The sequence below is a fragment of the Muntiacus reevesi genome, chromosome 15, assembly GCF_963930625.1.
Source record: "Muntiacus reevesi chromosome 15, mMunRee1.1, whole genome shotgun sequence".
Classification (NCBI taxonomy): domain Eukaryota; kingdom Metazoa; phylum Chordata; class Mammalia; order Artiodactyla; family Cervidae; genus Muntiacus; species Muntiacus reevesi.
Window position 1 is genome coordinate 36,890,550 of NC_089263.1, and position 20,926 is coordinate 36,911,475.

Below are 20,926 nucleotides of genomic sequence, written 5' to 3' on the forward strand. Positions count from 1 at the left end.
CTGGGAACTTAAATTGGTACAACCACTATGAAAACAGTATGGAGATGCATCAAAAAGTTAAAAATAGAACTACTGTCCAATAACGGGTATATATCCAGAAGAAAGTGAAATAGGATAATGAAGAGATACATGCATTCCCATGCTTACTGCAGCATTATTCACAATAGTCAAGACATGGAAACCATCTGTCAACAGATTAATGGATAAAGGAGTTGTGAGATATACATATATATATATGTATGTATGTATGTATGTATGTATAAAAAATACTTTTCAGCCATGAGAAAGAAGGAAATGCTACTAGTTGCAACAATATGAATAGACCTTAAAGACCTTATGTTAAGTGATATAATGTAGATAGAAAAAAGCAAATACCGTATGACATCACTTACATGTGGAATTCAAATAAACCAAACTCGTAAAAACAGAGTATAATAATAGGATGGTGAGGGAATTCAGGAGGTGTTGTCTAAAGGCACAGACTTGAAAACAGAAGATAAGTTTTGGAGATCCACTGCATAGCATAATGATTATAGTCAACAAGGCCACACCATACCATGTTCAGTTGCCTCAGTCATGTCTGACTCTTTGAGACCCTATGGACTGTAGCCCATCAGGCTCCTCTGTCCATGGGATTTCTCAGGCAAGAATACCAGAGTGGGTTGCCATGCCCTCCTCCAGAAGATCTTAGTGACCCAGGGATTGAACCCTCATCTTCTGTGTCTTCTGTATTGCAGGTGGATTCTTTACTGCTGAGCCACTCAGGAAGCTCATAGTAAGCAATACTATATTATAAACTTCAAACTTTCTAAGAGACTGTATCTTAGTTATTCCCATCACAATTAGAAATGATAAATATGTGATGACATGACAGAAGTGTTAGCTAATACTATGGTGCTAATCATATTGCAATATATATGAGTCTCACTTCAATATGCTATATATTTTTAATGCATGCAATATCATAAGTCAATTACATTTCAATAAAAAATAAACTTAAGAACATTAATAGCAATGGCATTCATGGTATTTCTTTTTTCAGTAGTCATTCTAAGTAGTGCTTAAACATGATAATACTTATCCAGTAACACCATTCATAGACAATTAGTCGGAAAATGTTATTGAGTGCTTCAATGAGTTAAAAATCACTCTGCTAGTTTGAGGGTTTGGTATAAGATAAAGATTATACAATTATAGGGGGGAAAGCACCCTAAAATAAGAAAACAGAAATATTTGTTCCTTACTGGCAATAGAAGTCTTTGTTCCTTTCTTTCTTAAATGACAATTTTCACTTTTCAGATGCCACCTTTTCTACTTTTCTAATAGCCTCCAAGTTACATTTGAAGACTTTTCAAAGTCTCTATATCAATCTCTCCCATTATCAATAAGCTTATTTACTAAATAATTTTAAAATCGATGTGTAGAAAATAATTGGCTCAATTGAAAAATAAAGAAAAGTTTCTTCTTATATTTCCCCTTTCTCCTTGAATGATTCTCTGCAAAAGCCAGTAGATGAGGCCAAGTAAGAGCAGTACCTGTATGTCCCAGTTTCACGGTGTCAGATCACATGAGTGGGAAGAAGGCATGTGTAGAGGGGGAAGGGGCTTGGCAGTAGCTCTGGCTGGAGTCTAGCCAGAAGGAGAATGTTATTTTTGGAGAGAAAAAGGAATTATCAGTGGTAGGAGGTTGCTCAATATTCAAAGCAGGGAGTTGGTGGGAAGGGGTGGAAAGAGGTGGGGGATAGAAAGTAGAAATGGATTTGGTGATATGGTAATGAAACAATGGCACCATAAAAAGAGCCCTGAGCATTTTTTACATTGTGGAAATACCCCTACCATGGCAGAACACAAACTACCAATGATGAATGTGTGTGTGTGCATAACTATGTATTCTATGTTTGTGTATGTTCCTTCCTTCCTCCCCTGCCCTTCTGGCTCTCACTCTCAGAACTTAGTTACCGTGATAGGAGAAACCCAAATTACATGGAGAGGCCATGGCTGGAGGCCTTTGGTTAGAACCACAACTGATCATCCAGCTCACCTCCAGACTCAACTCCCAGATATGTGGAGTGGATGGGTGAGCAACCTGTACATCCAGCCCTGGCAAGTCTTCACGTCACTTCAGGCCAACCGCTATTTGACTTCAGTCTTATGAGAGGCCCCAAGCAAGAATGGTCTAACATATCCCAATCCACCTACAGATATGTGAAAGATAAAATAGGTATTTTAAATCACTGTGTTCTGGAGTGATTTGTTACACAGTAGTTGATAATTAGAAAAATAAATTCAGTGACACTTTAATGGGAAATGGAAAACTTGTATAATATCTAAATGTCTCCCTGAAAATATATAAAAGGATAGAAAGAGTAAAATTACAGAGAAGAAACCTCTCAGGCACCTACTTACCAAAAGGATCAAAGTTAACGTCTTCAGTAAGGGGACAAATGGAAACCATGTACCACTTGATAGTATGAAATGAGAAGAACACAATATCACTCTGAGAACTAGCTGCCCAAAATGCACAACCTAAATCTAATCATGAAAACATATCAGACAAAGAGACATTCTACTAAATAACTGGCCTGAAAATTTCAAAATGTGAAGAAAGTCCACAAAGTCAAGGGAAGACTGAGGGGCTCTTTCAGTTAAACAGAAGGAAAAAAAAGTGATCTCATCAATGAACAAGTAGAAATTGAAATTCAAAACACATTACCTAACCTATAATGGAAAATAATCTGAGAAAATATATATATGTATATTGCTGAAATATATATATGTATATTTTAAAGACAGAAGCATTCTATCATAATATGAGGTAAAATGACACAATGATGAATTGTGAAAAACAATTGAGAAATGCAGAATAATGTAGAAGTGTCAACATCATATAAAATGAGTTCCAGTAAATCACAGTATAGAAAATAAGAGTATGGACAGTCTCATTCTCATCTTTTAGTCAGAAATGATCACTAGAAACTAAAATCTGTATGCTAGGAATGTAATTGCTTCACTGAGGCAACATGAGTGCAACACATAATATAACAGTAATACTACTAATTTTACTCTGAACAATTAAATGACTAAATGGAAAAAACACATAATATCCTTTATATTAGCACCCTCAAAATAAAACAGTTAAATATATAAATCTTAGAAAATATGCACGGGGCTTCCCTGGCGGCTCAGTAGTAAAGAATCTGCTTCCCAGTGCAGGAGACACAGATGGTCCAAGATCCAACATGAGGCAGAGCAACTAAGCCACTGTACCACAACGAGTGAGCCTGTAGTCCAGAGCCCAAGAGCCACAGCCACTGAAGCCCCCACACCTAGAGTCCATGCTCTGCAACAAGAGAAGCCACCTAAAGAAAAGCCCATGCATCGCAACTAGAGAGTAGCTCCTTCTTGCGGAAACTAGAGAAAAAATCCACGTAGCGACGAAGACCCAGCACAGCCCAAAATAAATAAAAAAGAAAATTTTAAAAAGAAAATATGCAGAAGACCTCTATGAGGGAAACTACAAAGTTCTGATGAAATATATCAAAGAACTAAATAACAGGAGACAAAAGTTCTTAACACAAGAAAAATAATTTGGTAACTATTTATGGTTAAGGATATTAACTAGACTTATGTGGTGATTATTTCACAATACATATAAATGTTGAATCATTATGTTATACCTCTGAAATGAATATGATGTTTTATGTTAATTATACATCAATAAAAATTTTATGATACTTAAATAAGATTTTTTTTTTTAATTTGCTCTGAAAAGACTACCAAGAAAATGAAAGGCAACCCACAGACTGGGAGAAAGTATTTTCAAAAGACAGATCTTATAAAGATCTGTTATCCAAGTACACAAAGAACTCTTTTAACTCAACAATAAACAAATGAACAACTCAGTTAACAAATGGACTAAATACCTAAGCAGACTAGCTCAGCAAATAATATAAACAGATGGTAAACAAGCATATTAAAAGACATTCAACATCATATATCATTTAGTAATTGCAAATTAAAACAACAGTGGAATACCACTACACACTTATTAGACCAAAATCGAAAACACAGGACACCACCAAACGCTGATGAGGTTGTGCTTACAACAGAAATTCTCATTCATTGCTGATGAGAATACAGCCATTTTGGAAGACAGCTTGGCAGTTTCTTACAAAACTAAATATACTCTTACCACACCATCCAGCATGGTATTTACCCAAAGGAGTTGAAAAGCTTTGTGGTTGCAAAAACCTGTACATGGATATTTACAGCAGCTTCACTGATAATTGCCAAAACTCAGAAGTAACCAAAATGTCCTTCAATAGGTGAATGGATAATAAATTGAGTTACTGTATCCAGACAATGAAATATTATTCAGTGCTGAAAAGAAATGAGCTATCAAGTCATGAAAATACATGGAGGAAAGTTTCATGCATTTTTCTATGTAAAAGAAGCCAATCTGAAAGGGCTACACACTGTTATGATTCCAAGTATAATAAACAGCATTCTGAAAAAGGCAAAACCCCAGAGAGAGTAAAAATGTCCATGACTACCAGGGGCTAGTTGGAGAGACAGGCAGAGCACACAGGATTGTCAGGGCAGTGAAACTATTCTATATGATACTGTGGTGCTACACGTTATATATCTGTTAAAAACCACAGGATGTACAATGCTAATGGGCTTTGGGTGGTAATGATATGCCAGTGTGGATTTATCAGTTATAACAAATGAACCAGTCTGGTTGATGTGGGCCTCCCAGATGACCCAGCAGTAAAGAATCCACCTACCAATGCAGCAGATGTGGGTTCGATCCCCGGGTAGGGAAGATTCCCTAGAAAAGAAAAAGGCAGCCGCTTCAGTATTCTTGCCTGGGAAATCCTATGGACAGAGGAATCTGGTAGACTGCAATCTGTGAGGTCACAAAGAATCAGACACAATTAAGCAACTAAACAACAACCAATCTGGTGTGAGATGCTGCTAAAGAGGAACCTGTAAGTCTAAGTGTGTGAGAGCAGGAAGTAAATATATGAGAACTCTATATTTTCACTTAGTTTTGCTGTGAATTTAAAGCTGCTCTGAAATTTTTTAAAGTGACAGTTAAGGAAATGCATGATCTTGGATTGACTATTTATCGGCATTGATAAACAGTTAACTGGAACTACAGATTAAACGGTAGTGATGTTTTAATGTCAATATTCTGACATTGATTACTGTTATTGTGGTTAGGTAGGAGAATGTGTTTGTAGAGATTACACAATAAACATTTGAGAATCATGAGGTATCATATTATAACTCAGTTTCAAATGGTTCAGACAAAAGGTTCTTTATATATATATACTGGTCTTGCCATATGGAATTATTTCAAAATAAAGCTTATCTTTAGTATTTAAAAAAGGAGAAAATAAATATTTCTTAAGGTAACACTCATAATATTGCATAGTTAATAGTTAAAATATAAGAAGGTAGACATTAACCAAAAAAATTTCAAAAAAGATTATTTTTTCTATAAAATATTACCATAAAACAATATTAATTATAATCTAGTTTTATGTAGGATGCTACATTCTTACTTCTTTATTGTTATGGTTACTTTCCTGACTATATATTATATAGATTTTTTGGTATGTGTCAGGTATTATATTACATTGGGAAATTATCTGATATGTCCCCCTAAAGTAGGCACTGCATTATGTAAATATAAGAATGCAGAATTCAAAATAAAATTAACACCACTCTTCAACAAAATGCAACTAATGATTTCAACTTTTAAAACCACTTAAACTTTCTCCACTTTTTCTTGTGAGTTGGTCATTTTGGACCTTATAAAGTTCAAAAGGGGTGAACAAATATATTAGATGAAGGATTTTTAATTACAATTTTAAAATAGCTCATTACCAGTGACTTTTGAAAAATGACAAAGGATATAGTGAGCAAATAAATGGTATCAATATGTATTAGCCAATATGTAATTTAAGTACATGCACAAAGGAACATATAGGCAATGCCAAAGAATGCTCAAACTACCACACAATTGCACTCATCTCACACGCTAGCAAAGTAATGCTCAAAATTCTCCAAGCCAGGCTTCAACAGTTCATGAACCATGAACTTCCAGATGCTCAAGCTGGATTTAGAAAAGCCAGAGGAACCAGAGATCAAATTGCCAACATCTGTTGGATCATGGAAAAAGCAAGATATACCAGAAAAATATCTACTTTGTTTTATTGACTACGCTAAAGCCACTGACTGTGTAGATCACAACAAACTGTGGAAAATTCTTCAAGAGATGGGAATACCAGACCACCTTTCCTGCCTCTTGAGAAATCTGTATGCAGGTCAAGAAACAATAGTTAGAACTGAATATGGAAAAATAGACTGGTTCCAAATTGGGAAAGGAGTACGTCAAGGCTGTATATTGTCACCCTGCTTATTTAATTTATATGCAAAGTACATCATGAGAAATGCTGGACTGATTAAAGCACAAGCTGGAATCAAGATTGCCAGGAGAAATATCAGTAATCTCAGTACACACGACACCACCCTTATGGCAGAAAGCAAAGAAGAACTAAAGAGCCGATAAAAGTGAAAAGGAGGAGAGTGAAAAAGTTGGCTTAAAACTCAACATTCAGAAAACAAAGATCATGGCATCCGGTTCCATCACTTCACGGCAAATAGATAGAGAAACAATGAAAAATAGTGAAAGATTTTATTTTGGGGGTCTCCAAAATCACTCCAGATGGTGCCTGCAGCCTTGAAATTAAAAGACACTTGCTCCTTGAAAGAAAAATTATGACCAACTTAGACAGCATATTAGAAAGCCGAGGTTCATCTGGTCAAAGCTATGGTTTTTCCAATCATCATGTATGGATATGAGAGCCGGACCATAAAGAAAACTGAGCACCAAAGAATTGATGCTTTAGAACAGTGGTGTTGGAGAAGACTCTTGAGAGTCCCTTCGACTGCCAGGAAATCCAACCAGTCCATCCTAAAGAAAATTAGTCCTGAATATTCATTGGAAGGATTGATGCTGAAGTTGAAACTCCAATACTTTGGTCACCTGATGTGAAGAACTGACTCATTGGAAAAGACCTTGATGCTGGGAAAGATTAAAGGTGGGAGGAGAAGGGAACAACAAAGGATGAGATGGCTGGATGGCATCACCTACTCTATGGACATGAGTTTGAGTAGGCTCCGGGAGCTGGTGATGGACAGGGAGGCCTGGAGTGCTGCAGTCCATGGGGTCGCAAAGAATCAGACATGACTGAGTGACTGAACTGCACTGAACTGAACAAAGGAACACATTTTAGTAATAAAAGAGTACAATTTTAAAAGAATTGTACATTCCCAAAGAACTAAAATAGATTCATCAAAAAATAGAACTTTCTTGAATTGCCTCATACTTATTTTATGGTATATTAATTCAATCACCAGAATGTAAACATAATAAGAACAAGCTATTTTGTTCAATGTTGTGTCTCCAGCACCTGGAACACTCCCTGAGCAGATGTTCAAAACCATTTTCGATTGAATGAATAAATGAATCATATCTGGAGATGATGCACGATAATCTTTTCCACGTTTAAGACACCTAAATACTTGTAATTCAGCCCCAGTCACCAAAATACACTGTACTACATTTCAAACCTCAAAAAAATAAAATTGAAAAGGTCCCCCTTCTCACTAACAAAAGTAACAAAATTTGTTGGTGAAAATAATTCCATCTTCATGTCCTTTATACAATAGCATTTTCATCTTTCTTCTTTTAAAAGTTAGTGCATGTATAAGTACAAGCATTAGTGCCTGTGTAAACAAAAACCAGAAAGACCTGAAGTTGATATGTACATTCTTGCTATTGATCAAGCATAGCATGACTGTCTTGGAGGAAAAGAAATTAAGTTGCAAGGTGCTGCAGCTGTAGTGGATTGTGGGAAAAGTGGAGAAGGACAAAGAGGCAGAAGATTTTTAATCACAGGCTTTAATTTAAATCAAAATTTTCTGCTGAGAATTCCTTTGATAATTGCTTCTAATTTCTCTATCATTTGTCTTTTATGTTTTTAGCTATGTTCATTATGGGGAAGATTTTAAATTTAAAATAATTATGCATACTGAATTCTCTATTGCCTCAATTTTCATTTTATTACCTTCCTTTTAATATTATAATGAACAATGTATTCTGATGCATCTAGTTATTAAGGAACTTTTGACTAGTCAAATACAACTTTAAAAACCTTAGTTTCTATTATTTTGGTATTCTATTTTAATGCATTCTTATAGCTTTTATTGTTTTTATTATACCAGTTTTCAGATCTAATTAATTCTGCCAGCACAATAGCTTGTTAAAATGCTTTGAGACAGTAAACAGTGGAGATGTATGCTGTATAAATATATATATATACACACACACACACACACACACACAAATGGTTTGATTATTTTAAGCAAAGTGATTGGATGCTAATTGCTTAAAATGAGTAAATTCATTTGAAACAGTTAAATCTGCTTGTGCATAAAGAACTACAATATCAAAATAAAAATATTGGGAGCTCCATATGATGCTACTCCCTCCTAAAAATATTTAAAACCAAACAAGATATATCATAATGTACCCAGAAGGATTGTAATTCAGTCTCAAGGAGCCACACCTTACTTCTAGATAGCTTATGGTATTTGGATATAGGTTCAGCCTAAATTAAAAATGACTTCTATAAGCTAGACATACGTATCTAGGCTGATGCACCTAGATAGGTTTAGCTCTTATAAATGATGCAGCTAGATATGTTTAGATCTTCTGTTTAAAGTCACCAGGTGTCCAGATTCCTTATTTCTTGTTGTTTCTACCATCCATAAAGTGTTACGCTTGCCCTTTAAAAGCATAAACTGAAAGCGGCACACATCACTTCTGCTCACATCCCAGTGGAAGACCTTGATCACATGGCTCCACCTAACTGCTGGGGAGGCTGCCAAGCAGTCTTTATTCTGAGCAGCCATAACCAACTCAAGTTTGTGAGAGTAAGGCAATCTCTGCCATATACAATAAGGCTCACAAATTTAATATAAAATCACTTTGCATTTTAAAATTCCACTTTGCATCTGTATAATTGAGAATTTAGACTTAAGTATTAAGAGACTACAACTGAATTCCAAAAAATGTTTCCAACAAATAGAGAACATTAAAAATTTTTTTCAGTATGGCTTTCAGTACTGTACACATCAATGTTAGTCCAGTAGAGTCAAATTATAATAGAATATGTTATCTACAAATATTATCATTAAACACAGTAACATGGTTTTGTTTTCTTACATTGCTTCCCTTTATTGGACACTGGTGATCACTCAGCATCCTTTATTCCTTTCTGTTCTCTTTTTCTTTTTTCGGCCATGTTGTGTGGCATGTGGGATCTTATCTTAGTTCTTTCTTAAATAATTCCAACTTAATTCAAGTGTTCACATAAAAAGCCTCGCTCTCCCTCCAACTTTCTCTCTCTCTCTCTCTCTCTCTCTCTCTCTCAAACACACACACATGAGAAAAACAAAAAAGCTTACAGCACCCATCCCAAGATCATTAAGGAAACCAGGGGTGTATAAAGCTGGTGTCGTAGGCAGCAGGGTAGAGAGGCTAAAAGAACTTGGACCCTTGATGGCAAGGTTGAGTTGATGAATCGATCCACCTTGATGTCATCCCTGGAAGATAATAAGTTTTCTTATTTTTAAACTGTCCTAAGTCAGTTTTTCAATCACTGGCTTCACAAAGCCTTCTAACTGATATGCACAACTTCCTAAAAAACTCACTTTATTCCTCACAAAAACACTGAGCAATATGATTTCTAGAGTTCAGAAAAGCTATATACAGCTCTAAACAGCAAAATTTAGCTCCAAATTATCAAATTTCCATGATATAATTTCATATATATGCTGAATAAGTTTGAATAAGGCTAAAATGATTCAACTTAAGTTTCAGATTGATCAAATCAAAACTTTTTCATTTTAAAGCATAGATTTCAATATGAAATCACTGGAATTTAATTTCTCATCTAACCATATATCAGTGTGACCCTTTTGAGATTTAGTGTTTATAGAAATATATCCATTAAATCAGGAACAGATACCTATCTTTCCAGCATTAGAAAACTGTTTCTTTGCTAAGATGTATCTACTGATGGGCTTTTTTTCTTTTTTTTTTTTTTTTACCTCCATTAGGCTTGTCTTTTCCACAAGAAGAATCCTCAAAGCTTATCTACTTCTACAGGCCAGAAGTGGAACTTTATTCAAATAGAACTTCAAATGTTCTCACTTTGCAATAGAAATTGTCCTTAAAGGGTCTTAGAATAGTTAGATTCTATTGCAACAAGTATTTATTTCCTTGACTGAAAGAAGAAACTATTGTACATTATTTGACTGGGGTTTTTTCTTAGCCTTTTTTCTTTTATTTCATTCCTATTCATGGCTTATTTACAATTTATTATGCTTTGTATCACAAGGCACATCATTATAATTGTCAATCCCTTTTAAGGTTTTGAAAGATAATGAAAGAGATAGGGTTTTAAAACTCTGAATAAGAAGTGAAGTAATATTAATGTGTGATTGAATGTCAGCTATTTGAGTAAAACAGATGATTCAATGATTTCAAATGCAATACATTCTGGGTTGAGATTAAGCTAAAAGTCCTCTTAAAAGAATCAAAAGAGATATGTATGGACTACTTATGACTTCATAGAGAACATAGTACTTCTCAGTTCAGAGAAATTCATTAGAAATTATCTCCCTAGTATTAAAAGCAAAAGATTAGTAGTATTGACATATTCTAGCACACAATAGGAAATCAATAACTGAATGTTGCAATCTCAGATTAAAACAAAAGAAAAGGTTGATGTTACAGCTTTTTATTTTACAAAGTGTAAAGAAATAGTGATTACAATTACAGATGTAAATGAAGGAGAAAGTTTTCTTTGACCACATGGAAAGGTCCATTTTTGTTAGTAAAGATAAATAAGTATGCATTAATATATTTTACATAATTTAGCAGTGCTTTCAGAAATCATCATTGGATGCCAATATTACAATTAGTTAAGAGCATAAAACTAGAATGCTGAAGTTCAAACCTTGGCTTTACCACTTACTGACTGTGTACCTTTAGACAAACCAATAAACTTCTCTGGTTCTCAATCTCCTCATCTGTAAGATGGGTATGATTATAATAATACTAAATTTCTCATAGGTTTGTTACAAAGATCAAGCAATAAATACAGATTAGGATTTAAAACAGTGCAGGTATGAAAAATAGAAACTATTAGTAGTAATTTTATATCCATGAAAAGTATCAATTCACTCTATATGTTTAAGAAATGTCAGTTAAAAGCATACTTCTATATTTTTCTATTAAAATAGAAATGGTCATACAAACACACGATTCTATCAGATAGAATTGCTGAAGTTGTCCCAGAGGGCCCCTAAACTATACGAATTTAATTTTTTTTTTCTTTTTGCTATTCCAGCTGGGTGATTTCTACCACTCTGGCTCCAGATCTCTGATGTGTTCTATATCATCTAATCCAAGGCTCCCCAACCCCCGGGCCATTGACCCTGTACCCACCCATGGCCAGCTAGGAACTGGGCTGCACAGGAGAGGAGCAAGTTCGTCTGTATTTAAAACCACTCCCCATCACTCAAATTCATCACTCACATCACATCACCACCTGAGCTCTGCCTCCTGTCAGAACAGCAGCGGCATCATGGGATTTTCCAGGCAAGAATACTGGAATGGGTTCCCATGCCCGCCTCCAGGAAATCTTCCCAACCCAGGGATCGAACCCAGGTCTCCCTCATTGCAGGCGAATTCTTTATGGTCTGAGTCACCAGAGAAGCCCATTAGATTCTCAGAGGAGAGCAAAGCCTAGTGTGAACTGCCCCTGTGAAGCATCTAGGCTGTGTGCTCCTTATGAGAATATAGTAATGCCTGATGATCTGATTCTGCATGATGGTGAGCTGCATAATTATTTCATTATATTTCATATATAAATAGAAATAGTGATAATAACAGAAATAAAGTGAACAATAAATGTAATGTGCTTGAATCAACCCAAAATCATCCCTCCCTTCCCTGCCTCCCAAACCCCTGTTCTGCAGAAAAATTGTCTTCCACAAAACCGGTCCCTGATGCTAAAAAGGATGGGGACGGCTGCTTTAATCTGGCGTTGGTTCTCTCTGGCATATTTTTCATTTAAGTTATTGTATTCTTTACCTCTGCTGCTGCTAAGTCGCTTCAGTCATGTCTGACTCTGTGCGACCCCGTAGACGGCAGCCCACCAGGCTCCCCTGTCCCTGGGATTCTCCAGGCAAGAACACTGAAGTGGGTTGCCATTTCCTTCTCCAGTGCTTGAAAGTGAAAAGTGAAAGTGAAGTCGCTCAGTCTTGTCCGACTCTTAGCAACACCATGGACTTCAGCCGACCAGGCTCCTCCATCCATGGGATTTTCCAGACAAGAGTACTGGAGTCGGGTGCCATTGCCTTCTCCGATTCTTTAGCTCTAGTTGGTTCTTTTTGTAATTTCTAACTCTTTATTAAAGTTCTCATTGTGTCGTTCCATTAGTCTCCTGAGTTTGGTATACATCTTTATGATCACTGCCTTGAACTCATTAACAAGTAGATTTCTTATCTCCATCTCATTTAGCTCTCTTTCTGAGGTATTGTCTTGCTTTTTTTAAATTTAAAACATATTTATCTCTGTCCTCATTGTGCCTAATCCTTTATATATATCTACGTGTTAGGTGTGCATTAGGCCCTATGTGTCCAAATCTTTGGGAAGTGGTCTTATGCAAGAGATGCTCTATGAGCTCAGTGGCGGACTCCCCTCTGACCACCAGAGACAAAAGTTCCGGGGGTGTCTGTCTTCTTTATGGGCTGTGTGCTCTCCTCTGTCTTGGTGAGGCTGACTGCTGTGGATTCACTGAACCAACCAGTTGCAAGGCCTTGCCCTCTATGGTGGCTGTGGGCATGCTGGTGGGCAGGATAGGCCCCCAGCAGTGCTGGCTGCAAGGCCTAGTGGCATGTGCCTGCTACAGGTATGCTTGTGAGTGGGGCAGGCCCCCAGGGCTAACAGGCCATGGGAAGGATTCCAAGATGATGCCCACCAGAGCCATTGTCAGCAGGGTAGAATGAGATCACAAAATCGGCTGCCCCCAGCACCTCAGTCCCCAGGGGAAGTCTCAGCTCCCTCGTCCCTCTCCAAGAGGCTCTCCAAGTCACCAAGTGGGTCTGACTCAGGGACATTTCAAACTGTTGCCTCTCAACTCAATGTGGGGTTCAGGTGAGAACCTCCTCACTTCTCCAAGAGGATCTCAGTGATTTAGATATCCTTCCTGCCTATGGTCACCTGCCTGGGAGTGTGGGTCCTGACTAGCCCACATCTCCATCCTTCCTACCCTTCTGGTTGTGGTTCTCTCTTTATATCTTTAGTTGTGGAAAATCTTTTCTGCTACACTTCAGGGCATTCTCAGAAAGGGTTAATTTGTAAGTAGCTGTAATTTTGGTAATTGAAGTTTGGGCTTTTGGAAAGAGGTGATTTCAGAATCTCCCTACTCCACGATGTTGATCCCTCGCCCTCCTGATATACATTTTGAAAATAATAAATACACTGATTATATTCACAAAGTATAAGCTGCTCATCCAGCTAAAAAGCTCCTTTTTAAATACATTCATTACATTTAATACATTCAAATCACTTATCCTGACATAGCTGGCATTTTATCAGATATAAAAATAATAATGTTTACTATATATTTCCAACTAATATATGGGGTATTGTGTTTTCACTTAGTTCGTATTGTTTTTAGGCAATTATTTCTCTTTGCAGTAAACAGGCAATTCATTGTGCTTGTGATTTTAATCACATTTAATCACATTGTGATTTAAATCACATTGATTCTGCTCCCCATGTCACAAATGTTGAGATACCACACAATATTTCCATTTGTAACATTTGTAACTCCCCATTTGGAAGTCAAAATTTTTTTTTATAATCATCCCAGTTGGCTCAGTGGTAAAGAATCTGCCTGACAATGCAGGAGGCACAGAAGACATGGGTTTGATCCCTGGGTCAGGAATATCCCCTGGAGAAGGAAATGGCAACCCACTCCAGTGTTCTGGTGGAAAATCTCATGGACAGAGGAGCCTACAGTCCATGGGGTCACAAAAGAGTCAGAAACTGAGTGACTGAGCATGCAATGCTTATATCACACACCAGTCAGATTCAGAGAATCCCTTGAGTTCTAGGTAAATAAGCCAAAAATAGTTAGAAATGGAAAAAACTCAGAACATGCTGGACAAATCCTTCTTTTCATAGGTAAAGAAACCAATGTCCACAAAACAACCTGAGATCATGGAGAAGCTCAAGGTCACCGTCTTTACCACACAGAAGATTCAGATTTTTGCTTACTACATCCCACTGCTCAGGCCTGTCCTCCAATTATAACCAAACTACTAGAAACAGCAAATGGATTTGATTCTAAAGGCATTATTATGGTCTTTTACAAAGCTGTATTGAGATCTACAGAAAGCTGTCTTTGATTCCACTAAGGATATAGCACTATTAGCAGACAACAACAACAAAATGGTAATACCCACAATCTCATCTAAAGTTTGTGATGGAATCATTATGTTATTCTGATTAAAGAAATTGCTCTCCTTTGGTCAATCTGCCCCAGCTATTATCTGAGAACATCTAATCAAAAAGTGCTGGATGGCATGTTCTAACAAGAAAAGAGGCAATTGTAAGTTATTAGAAAATGTTGGTTGACCCTTTATTTACAGTAGGAAGAAAACTGCAATAAGATATTCTTGAATCTTGACATATTTCTAGGAAGACTCACAATTTTAATCTTTTAGTCAATTAGAATATTTGTATAATCTATATTCATTTTACTTTATACACAATGACAATTAGAGAACAACCTTTTCATAAGAGTAAAGAAGAGAGTTATGCATCCACCTCATAAATCATATGTGTATAGATACCAAACGCTGGAATTCTGCAGGAAATTTCACTTATTTTTCAATTGCTATTTTTCAACTGAATTTTCTGATTAATTGCCTTAATCTCCAAATGTCTTTGTTGATAGAAATTCAACCACAGAAAGGCCAGTAATCAAAGAATTATTAAAATGGGAAGAATTTCCATATCTCCTTGACTTCAATTTGAAAAAAAGTAGGTTTCTTTTTTGTTGTCTATTTCTTAAGATCTATTTGTATCACTCTATTGAAAATAACATGCACAGTTAAATCCAAATTTGATAGAATGTGAATGTTCAAACAATCTCAATATGAACATTTAACTGTTTTATTACTTTCCCCTTTCTCTGCCATCCTAGGTAGATGGTATACCATCCCTTCCTTCATGGAATATTTTAAAAGAGTAGGCTTTCTGGTTCAAGGACATATAAATAATATCTTTGTTGGTATTGATTTGTATTCTAGTTTTAATGGTAATATCAAATGTTGCAAGAGAGGGTATGGAGTGGCGATTCCTCTAAGCTTGACATTAGAGAGGTCTGAGAAACCCAAACAATAAGGAAACCCACCCATTATTCCTGGAAGAATTCCTGAGAGGAAGATCATGAGACCAGAGAGCAAAGGCGGTGGGTCCCTCTCAGAAGTTTGGTCCAGAGGCACATCAGCTAATCTGACCTGACTGATGGGTCGGCCAATGTTCTGTGGCCTAAGGATGATACAGAAGCGGCAACAAACTGACAGACGAAGTAGTCACTGTCAGTGGTAATATGCATTGTTGAATGATGAATGGCATGTAATTCTCTTCTCAGCTCCAAATAATGGCACAATTCTTGTGAGACTTGGCAAGGTTTTGTTTCACTATTCACTACTATTCACTACTATTCACTGGTCAGTCTATCCCCAGGATAGAAAATAACACGAATGTAGCCAGCTTAGGGGCTTCCCTCGTGACACAGACGGTAAAGAATCTGCCTGCAAGGCGGGAGACCTGGGTTCAATCCCTGGGTGGGGAAGATTGCCCTGAAGGAGGGCATGACAACCTGCTCCAGCATTCTTGCCTGGAGAATCCCCATGGACAGAGGAGCCTGGCAGGCTATAGGCCATGAGGTTGCAAAGAGTTGGACACGACTATGTGACTAAACACAGCACAGCCAAGCTTAAGAGGCAGGTAAGTGATACTCAGGTTAAAGACTAGAGCAGTATCCAGGGTTGCACACAGATAATCCACACACCACATTCAAGTAGTGCAGTGTTTGCTTGTAGCAAGAGATGAAAGAGTAGCAAGACACAACCCTTTGCAATGCATTGGTCCCCCAAGGCCAGCAGATCCTTTCTACAGCCTCAGAGATAGTGTGGCCGCATGCACCTCACTTCATATTGCAATACAAGGACCTCAACCACTCCCCTGGGTGGTCTGAAATACAGAAAGTTGTGGCGGGGCGGAGGGGGGGGGGGCGGTGCCTGAGGGTAGTAGACACCTGACATTACGTAGTAAAAAGGAGCACACACTGATTATGATATGGGGAAAGATATTCCTATACAAGGTGATAAGCCCAGCAAGGCTGTATGGGTTCCTTATCTCCTGGTACGTGTACTGATCTAGATCCAGGGCCCATTCTTATGTGGCCAAGCTGCAGTTGAAAGACTGTTTGCAGGAGACTACCTTTCTTAACAAGCTTCCAGAAGCATTTTCATTGTTGTTCAGTTGCTAAGTCATATCTGACTCTCTGTGAGCTCACAAACTGCAGCACACCAGGCTTCCCTGCTCCTGGAGTTCGCACAACCTCATGTCCATTGAGTGAGTGATGCCATCCAACTATCTCATTCTCTGTCACTGCCTTCTCCTTCTGCCCTCGATTTCTCCCAGCATCAGGGTCTTTTTCAGTGAGTTGACTCTTCGCATCAAGTGGCCAAAGAAGCACAGCTGGGTTATAACACCATCAATTAAACCACTTTTTTCAATGAATAAATGTGATGTCTCCTGCTGAAATCAAAACATCCCAAACGCATTCAGAGAGAGTTAATATCAATAGTGAAATGGTTTCCTCCTGTATTGCTTTTTCTCCTTTTTCTCTATAACTACCACTTCCTCAATTAAAATTTAAGTATCCACCCTAGTTTCCTAAGCTTCATCAACTTTCTGGCCAGTTTTTTGCTCAATGTGCATGGTTAGCATCTACTTAATACCTACTTGTATTTTACTTCTCTCACAAACTTCTTGACATCCTTGCTACTTCATGTCACTGTTTCATTTGGATGCTTCTACTTATTAAATTCTCACTTCTCCTTGACATCTTAAAATCTGCTGTAGTGTATAAGTGATGAAAAAAAATAATGAAAAAAAGAGTTGTGTTTGTGCAAAGAAGCCACTGATTGTGTATGCCCACATATCCTAATAAGTGTGGCCAAACTAATAATATCTAATAACTAGTAATGCCCAAACTAATAATATCTTAGTTCAGTGACTCTTTTGGACTCCTTCCCTTATTCTTTCATCCCCATCCTGTTTCTCTTAACCTCCCAACTTTCAGAATGTACCCACAATACAGAACTGTGCTCCCACATACACAAAACATGTACGCTCGTGGTCAGTTTGTCCATTTTGATTCAGCTGACTCATTGGAAAAGACCCTGATTCTGGGAACAATTGAGGGCAGGAGGAGAAGGGGATGACAGACGATGAGATGGTTGGATGGCATTAACGACTCAGTCGACATGGGTTTGGGTGGACTCTGGGTTATGGACAGGGAGGCCTGACATGCTGTGGTTCATGGGGTCACAAAGAGTCGAACACGACTGAGTGACTGAACTGAACTGATAATTCCCTGGTGGCTCAGCTGGTAAAGAATGTACCTGCAATACGGGAGACCTGGGTTCAACCCCTGGGTTGGGAAGATCTCCTGGAGAAGGGAATAGCTACTCACTCCAGTATTCTGGCCTGGAGAATTACGTGGACTGTACAGGACATGGGGTCGCAATGAGTTGGACACAATTGAGCAACTTTCACTTTCACGTTTTCACAATGACTGTTTTTACAAAGAAAAAATTCTGAGCCCAATTATAAATAATAATAGTGTCACTAAATACATTATAAAGGGAATTCCTGGCAATCCAGTGGTTAGGAGTCAGCCCTTTCATTGCCAGGGCCTGGGTTTGGTACCTGGTCAGGGAACTAAGATCCCATAAACCATACAGCTAAAGAGAAAAACAAAACACCATGATACAGGTTCACAATTTTACACAATTACATAGCCAATCTGCATGGATTGCTTGGTTGATTGAACTCATAAAATAAACAATTAAAATAATTGTAGTTTAAAAAGAGGTTTTTGTTAATATATTGCAGGCTGTAAAGATTATCTGGAGAGGTTACTCATGCTGGTGGCTGTTACTGGTTAGAAATAATTAATTCCCTATAGACTACAAGGGATTAGCCACGTCTAAACTTCCTCTTAATCATTTATCATGAAGTCTTTTGCTCTACATTTCCTTCAGGGAAAAAAAAAGTCCTCTTTCTCTCACAGAGCAATATTAATCACACAAGAATAGAAAATCTTCTCATTAAAGCCCTGAAGTTCACTGGGGAAGTTTAAGTTATTCTAACACCTCCCTGATATTGTTGGATCCATGCAGCAAAGATCACTAATTTTCCTGCCAGTTAATTGTCTTACATGAGCTGATCTAAAGACCAAAGTCCATTTTCTACGCCAAGTGGAAAGGAGAGCTGTAGCTGTTTCTACTAAAACAGCTAATTAAAAGTTTCTCTTCCAAAACACTCTACGTCCTTTAGTCCTATTACATTAGCACATGCTTGTAAGCATGTTACAGATATGCTTCATTTTATGCAACTGATGTTTCTGAAAAGTCAAGGATATTTAGAACCCATCTGAGGAACAGTGAAGATTTCAGGTTAAAGGAAACCTATGCAAAAATAATTTTGTCAAATGAAACATTCTGAGATAAACACCTCTCCTCTAACCGACAAAATTTTTATAAAATCATTGTGGGAACACAAACATAATAATACACCATGAAGCTGAAGAAACATTGGCAAGACAAAGACTGCAATGTAAGAAAAGAAAGAAAAAAGGCAAAGAATCAAAGGAAACAGGACACACAGATTTAGTAAATTAATAATGAGGACATGGAAAGGAAGAATCTCACCTTCAGAAAGCAAACCCACCTAAGACTGATTGTTAAGGAATTTTGGAAATCATCTGAGGTGATAGTGAACAACTAAGGAAGCCATTTAAGAGGAAAAAAGCCTCTTATGTAGTCTAACCAAGTGGAAAGTATACATATGAAAGATTTCCTCTCCCACTTAGTTCATGCAGTAGCAAAAGCACCCATAAAGTTAACTAAAGTATCAATTTTTAAGTTCTAAGTCTTTCCAACTAAAGAATAAATAGCATGACAAATGTTATGCAATTTTAAGTTCTCTGGCAACCACTGGATTGAACAAATTAAACAAGTATAATTTCCCTGAAAACCCCTACTTTTGAATTTAAGCATGTTATCATATACGGTAAAGCTTCAATAGAAAGATACATTGTTTCCCCAATTCAAGTCATTGAAATTTTTCTAAAATTATTTTCAGGAATTAAGGATAAGAGCATCACAAATAACCAAAAGTTATATTAAAATACATGAAAAATGATACAGAAAAAAATGACCCAAGGAGACAGGAAACAATTAAATATAAATATTTTATTAAATTTGATGTACAATATTTATGTGAAATTTCCTAGGTGGCTCAGTGGTAAAGAATCTGCCTACCCAATGCAGGAGACCCAAGAGATATGGCTTCGATCTGTGGGTCGGGAAGATCCCCTGGAGTAGGAAATGGCAACCCACTCCAGTATTCTTGCCTGGAGAATCCCCATGGACAGAGGAGCCTGGCGGGCTACCCTCCATGGGGTCACAAAGAGTCAGATACGGCTGAACGACTAAGGCCAGCACAGCAGAGGACACAGGGCTAGTGTAGAATAATGGCTGTTCCTGACAAGGTTATGGAGAGGAGAGGAAAGGTATCGTGTGCCAGTTGGAAAAAGCCATGGGCTTTACTACTGCTAAAGGTACCAAAGCATTAAGAAGTATATGGACAAATGATGAATATATGCCTGTTTGACATCCTTCAGATTAAATTTCCATTAAAGAATATGGTCACAAGCTTCAATAGGTTTGAACAAGAAGAACCAACTAAAAATAAAAAAGGTCTAAATCTGAAGTCTTTCCAAGCTGTTACAGTTTTCTTAGCATATCCCAAATATCAAATACTTTGCAAGATGTTCTTCACCATCTATATGCATTGTTGTTTCATATACCTAGAAGTTTCAGCACATAAGTTTTGTTAAGAAGACTTCAAACTTTTCAGTTATTACCTACAGACAGGACCCAATTTTAGTGAACATACAACCAATGTGGTTTGTGGTCTTAGACCAGATTTTTATCAGGTTTTGACTTAAACACCTGAGTGGAAATTTGAGAAGAGATGGGGAGTTGATGGGTTCCATTTTTACCACTTGGGAAATTTTCAGTAAGCAATTAAATATTCACATCTGAAGTTCAAAAATAAGGTGGGCTAAAAATAAATATTTGGGGTTCATTAACAAATGATGAGAACTGAAGCCAAGAAAGTACTGAAGATTATTCAGATGGGCTGTTCAGAGGACCAGTGTAAAGTGATATGAGAAAAAGTCTAGGAAAAAATAAACACCTTGAAGAAAAAAGAACTCATTACTTAATGCTAAGCCAGAAAAAAGCAAGAATTTCTTATTGAATGACTACTTTTCAAAGCCTGTTCTGTATGAAGCTGTATCATTTTATTGCCTTTCATTTTAAGTTCATTTTCACTTTACAAATCACACAGCACACAGACCCATACACACAAACACAGATTTCATAATTGTGGTTACGGCACAACA